Source organism: Microtus pennsylvanicus, chromosome 5, assembly GCF_037038515.1.
Source record: "Microtus pennsylvanicus isolate mMicPen1 chromosome 5, mMicPen1.hap1, whole genome shotgun sequence".
Taxonomy (NCBI): domain Eukaryota; kingdom Metazoa; phylum Chordata; class Mammalia; order Rodentia; family Cricetidae; genus Microtus; species Microtus pennsylvanicus.
Window position 1 is genome coordinate 54,006,452 of NC_134583.1, and position 6,182 is coordinate 54,012,633.

Genomic DNA, 6,182 nt, shown 5'->3' on the forward strand with positions numbered 1-6,182 from the left:
CAAGGGAGCAGATGGTTTCTGGAGTACTATTCGAAAGAGTTTTCTCTGTCCTGGCAGGTGGCAACAATAACTTCTCAAGAATATGAAAAGAACAAAAATTTTGGGGTTGTTTTCCCTCATAGATAACAGGAAACAGTTGGTGACTTTGGTGTACTAACAAGTAACCTTGGGAAACTTTAGCACCCCACACACTTGAGTACATGCGGGCGGGGGCTGGTGCTAAAGGAGGCATTTCAAATCACTAACGAAACTATGGTTTAGTCAATAATGGTATTCAAATACTTAGTCATTCATCAAATAAAGTAAGCTAGTCCTTGTCTAGCACCATACACAAAGGTATTTCAAGTGAATAAACATGAAAATTGAACAAAATAATTATGATAATCATTGTGTTTGGCTCTGCCTTTGTTTGCCTTGCATATTTTAGGCAATGCGGGTAATAGGTACAAGACAAAAGAACTGCAATGGAACATGGGAGAAAGGTTTTCTTGTTTCTAGCAAAGAGACAAAAGGAATCACAGACCTTTCTGCTTATCTGAACTTGCTGGGAGTCTGTGTGCAAAGCCTGTAGGTGCCGATAAATGAGGAGAGCTGAGAAATACCAAACCCTGGCAGGGCTCTCCTTGTGAGCTAATTTCAGCTTTGCACAGTGAAGAGAAAGTTGTCTAACAGTCGTGCCAACAGAATTTTTTAAAGTAATCTAATCATCCTTTTTAATTTTTGTTCCCTTAAATCTCATTTCCTTTTGTTTATATTCACCCACACATTCCTACCAGCCTTTAATTATAATCTTTTGATATTACTTTAAATCACCTTAGATGAGCAGTCATGGGATTGCTGAGTTGACTTTTACTCCAACCAAGAGCCTCTGCCCACTATCAAAGGGACGTAAAAGTTCTGGCACTGGATGACATAACTGCTGTGCCTAGAGTCACGCTGCCATCTTGCTTCCTGCCTTGTTTTCCTGCCTATTTTCTTTGTTATACTTCTGTTATTTTCTTTGCTTGTATCTTTTGATGTATTTGGAAGCAAGACTTCTGTTTCACTTCCACGAGTGCTGACTAAATTATAAACAGCTTCTGAAATTCCAACATACCAGCCAGGATTCAGTCAGGAAAATGACTATCAAATTATTCCAAGACTGACAGATTTAGTATAGGAACTGGGCTGGCACACACTGCGGAAGGGCAGAGTTGAAGAGGTTACCAAATGCATCATCATCATCTGAGCCAGCAGGTCGGAAGCAGGTGATTCGAGGGTGTCTGGGAAGCATATGAGATCACACAACCCAGTTCTCTAGGCCCGGTGTCTCACGATTGTGACTTCTCTCCTAGCTGAAGGCTAGCCCCCACAGTGCACCATAGAGAGTTGACAAGAGATGACCAGAAAGGGCATATTTCATGTTTTATTACAACATAAACACTAACTTACCCTCTGTGGTGGTTTGAATGAGAATGGCCCTCATAGGTACATAGCTTCCAATACTTGGTCCCCATTGGTGAAACTAACTGGGAAAGATTAGGAAGAGTGGAGGTAAGGCCTTATTGGAGAAGGTTTATCACTGAGGGTGGGCTTTGAGGTTTCAAAAGACTCAGTGCCATTCCCAATGTCCTCTCTGTTTCCTACTTGCTATTCAAGATGTAAGCTCTCAGCTGCTGTTCCATGCCTAGCACTTGGAATCCCGACTCCGCGGTCATGGACCCCACCTGTGGTAAGCTTTCTTATTAGATTATCTTTGGATCGCTAGCCCAAAATAATGATATGGAGACTTCTTATTAATTATGAACACTTAGCCTTTAGCTTATGTTTGTTTCCAACTATCTCTTAGAACTTAATTAACCCATGTTTTTTCATCGGCGTTCTATCACATAGATTTTTTACCTCTCCATCATTCTGTATGTCCGACTTGGTAGGCATCTAGCTGGCATCTCCATGTGCCTCGATTCATCTCTTCTTCCTCTCTCTCCTTCTAAATCCTGCCTGTTCTCTCCTGCCTTGCTACTGGTCATTCAGCTCTTTATTAGGTCAATCAGAAGGTGTCTTAGGAAGAGACACATCTTGACAGTGTACAAAAAGATTATTATCCCACAGCACCAACCCTCTGAAACCACAAGCCCCAAATAAACTCTTTCTTCTGGACGTTGCCTTGGTCAAGGTGTCTTACCATAGCCATGGTAAGGCTACAAATCTGCCCTGCTGGGGGAGAAGTGAGGAAGGAAATGCTCAAGTTTCCCAGTCATTTTAGCTGAACAACTTGAAATACGATTGTCTAATTCACTTTGTATTTTATCCTCTCAAGTTGATAACCAGATGTATGAAAACATGTGTGTAATTAGTTTGAGTGCTCTAGCTACTGTTTCCCTTACAGCACCAACGATTCAAAAGTTAAATAGGAAATTGCAGAATAAACAAACTGATCAAGTCTTGAGCTGTAGGGTATTTTGAGTGGTCTGATGAAATCGTGTGCTGTTCTCTCTGGGACCTCATCCCTTTGTCCGGCATCATCCACACTGTATAAGCTACCAGTCTTATATGGTGTGGAGACAAAATGTCTCCCAGATGGTGCATGTTAAAGGTTTGAGACTTAACACGGCATATTCAGAGCTAAGGCTCTTGGGAAAGGGATTGGATCATGAGGGCTCTGACCTAGTCAATGAACCAAGTCAGTAGGAGATTCATAAAATGATGGCATTATTAGATGTGGCAGGAATCTTTGAAGGTGGGGCCTAGTTAGAGTAATTATGTCACAGAAGCCCGAAGATTTCTTTTCTTAGTTGCTGTGATAAAATACCCCAGCCAAAAGGATTTGAGGAAGTAAGGGTTTATTTTGGCTTACAGCTCTAGGGGGATAAGGCCATCAGAACAAGGAAGAAATGACAACAAGAAGGCATAAGGACAGAGCAGGAAGCTAGCTGATCACATGACAGCTACACACAGGAAGCAGAGAGAAATGAACAGGAAGTTGGACCAGGTTGTAAACCTCAAAAGCCACGCCCACTGACACACTTCCTCCATCAAGGCTCCACTTCCTAAAGGTTCCATAAGCTTCCCAAACAGTACCACTAACTTTAGGCCAACTACTTGAAGACCTGAGCATGTAGGGGCCATTGAAACTACACCAGAGGTATCTTGTCCCCGTCCTTTTCCTCTTTCTCCTGTGCCGCTCAGCATTTGTGGAGGGAACCATCTCTCCTGCCAGGTCCTCCAGTTTCAGCAATGTTCCACCTCACCTGAGGTCCAGAGGAAGGAAGCCAGCTGACCTTGGACCGAAGCCTCCGAAAACATCTCCAAGTAAGCCTTTCCTGCTCTAAATTAGTCTTTCTCAAAGTCTAGTTTCCACAAGTCAGAGTCCTAAAGAGTTCCCATGGGGCCTAGTGGATCAGGGAGTACAGTCTGAAAGAACGTGGGTAACCCATAATAGACTTACAGAGCTATTGACATGAAGATTCTAGAGTCACATACTTTCTGAGATAATTGTCGTGACTTAGAATTGTGCCTGGTAGCCACCGAATGACCATCTTGGTTATCAGGTCCCAGTGTCTCAATGCTTACGTTCAGGCAACCTGCATTTAAAAATTATTTTTACATTTATTGTTTTTAGAGGGTAACTGGGCCACACTCTGTGTGTGTGGGGAGGTGTGGGGGTGTAAGTCAGAGGATAACTGGGGGGGTCCATTCTCTCCTTCTACCATGTAAGCTCTGGGGACACTCAAGAAAGGCCATAGAGTACATCTTTTAGGTGGAAAGTAAAGGTTCTATAATAAAATGTTTGGGGGGCTGGGGTTGATCAGTAGGTGAGTGCTTGCATGGCGTGCCTGAAGCCGTCCCGACACTGCCTAAGCTGGTTGTGGTAGCACACACTGTGACCCTTCGCTGGGGGCAGGGAGTGGAGGCTTAAGGTCAAGGCTTTTGCAACTGTTGATTATCTTGTCTAAAAACACGATGGACACACACACACACACACACACACACAAACACACACACACAAACACACACACACAAACACACACACACACAAACACACACACACAAACACACACACACAAACACACACACACACACAAACACACACACACAAACACACACACACAAACACACACACACACAAACACACACACACAAACACACACACACACAAACACACACACACACAAACACACACACACACAAACACACAAACACACACACACACAAACACACACACACACACACAAACACACACACACACAAACACACACACACACAAACACACACACACACAAACACACACACACAAACACACACACACACACAAACACACACACACAAACACACACACACACAAACACACACACACACACATACACACAAACACACACATACACACATACACACAAACACACACATACACACAAACACACACACACAAACACACACACACAAACACACACATACACACATACACACAAACACACACATATACACACAAACACACACACACACAAACACACACACACACTCGGGTTGATTTTACTAAATAGAAAGCAAAGAGGCCGTCGGGGTGCGCAGGTCTCAGGATGACTCGAACCATGGAACCACTGGCAAGGAAGATCTTTAAAGGAGTTTTAGCAGCTGAACTTGTGGGTGTTTTTGGAGCTTATTTTTGTTTAAGAAGATGAATTCGAGCCAAGATTTCAGGCAAACAATAAGCAAAACATTCCCGTTCATCTTGGAATTTATTACAAATCCATTGAACAGTCTGCAATGTATGGAGTGAGAGAGAAAGATCAAGAAAAGTGGTTGGATAGCAAGAATTAAGGATTTGGTTGCTGTTCAGGATTTATCCTCAGAAGAAACCAACAGTATTGCTCAGGATTAAAATTCCACAGGTGACACCGATGGAGTTCATAATATATGAAGCAAACTATACATTATAATTCAGGTCTTACTCTTTGGTCTTGAAAAGCTGACTGACAATATGTTTATTGGACTATCAATAAATGTTTATGCTACTGAAAATAAAATATCTAATAAAACTCAAAAAAAAAAAAAAGAAAGCAAAGAGGAGGGAGGTGGAAGGGAGGGGAAAGGAAGGGATAGATCTTGGGGTCTTTTCTCCATATTTGCTATTTTTTAATTTTGAGAAGTCATTTTAAATTCTGTGCTGTCACTAGTTTAGTGGGCTGCATTCTCAAAGCCGGGTTCCTGTTTAGTGGGCTAGTAAGACAATCACTTCTCAAAGCATTTTGACTGCCTGCTTCTTATAGTCTACTTGAAGCCGGGCGTGGTGATGCATGCTTTTAATCCCTGCTCTCCGAAGGCAGAGGCAGGAGGATTGAGCAATTTAAAGGGTAGCACAGTGACTTCCATGCCAGCCAGGGCTAGATTGCAGGACTCTGTCTCAAAAAAGAGTGGGGAGTGAAGTTCAAAAGGAGAGAATTGATCTTTTACTCCAGACTGCTGGCCCATTTCCCTCTCAGGTTAAAGTATGCTTTCTCGGGCGTCTAGAGAGCTTTCCCTTTCAGTCATCCTGCTGGAGTGGGGGATTCCAGCTTTTGTCCTGAGTGTAATCCACCTAATTTCAGGCTGGAAAGAGAAGAGACTGGAAGGTTTCTGCTCAGTGGATGAATAAGTGTTCTGTAAGAACAGCACAAGGACACGTAACCTCCTTCGAGGCCTCTTGGGCCCAGTTAAAGATGAACGCATGGGGCGAAGGCCCTCTATGAAACGTGTAACCTATCAACTCCCAGGAAGAAATCAAAGTCTCTTTGGTGACTAAAGCTAGAAATCGTGAGACACTCCAGTGGGGTGTTGCAAAATTGCTGAAGTTTCCTGGTCTTAAGAGGGCAGATGTCAGTTTAGAGTCACCCTGAGAATGTTACTGCATCTCCCCCAGTCTGGAAGCTGCACAAGTCTTGCTCATAAAAGGCTAGGACAGCCCGGAGCAACATTGTGTCCAAACTCTGGAGTCAAATGTAGAAGATATGGGATTATTCCGCAAGCAATGTATGGCCACTTATTCATTCTCCTAGACACAGGAAAAAGACAAATGGGATTTAAAAACAAAAGTGGGACTAATTTCCAGGCAGGGACTGAGCCAAGAAAGAGGCCGGGGTCCTCCCCTTTACCCAGAGCACCCTTCAGCCTTGGCATTCCACGTCTTGAATCAGAGCCATTGTCTGGATCTCCTGCAAACACTGCCT

At 43.3% G+C, this 6,182-nt stretch overlaps 1 pseudogene; it reads left to right on the forward strand.

The window, feature by feature from the left end:
- The first annotated feature begins 4,537 nt into the window (after positions 1–4,537).
- On the forward strand, positions 4,538–4,945 carry LOC142850934 (protein CEBPZOS pseudogene; annotated as a pseudogene).
- The last annotated feature ends 1,237 nt before the right edge of the window (positions 4,946–6,182 follow it).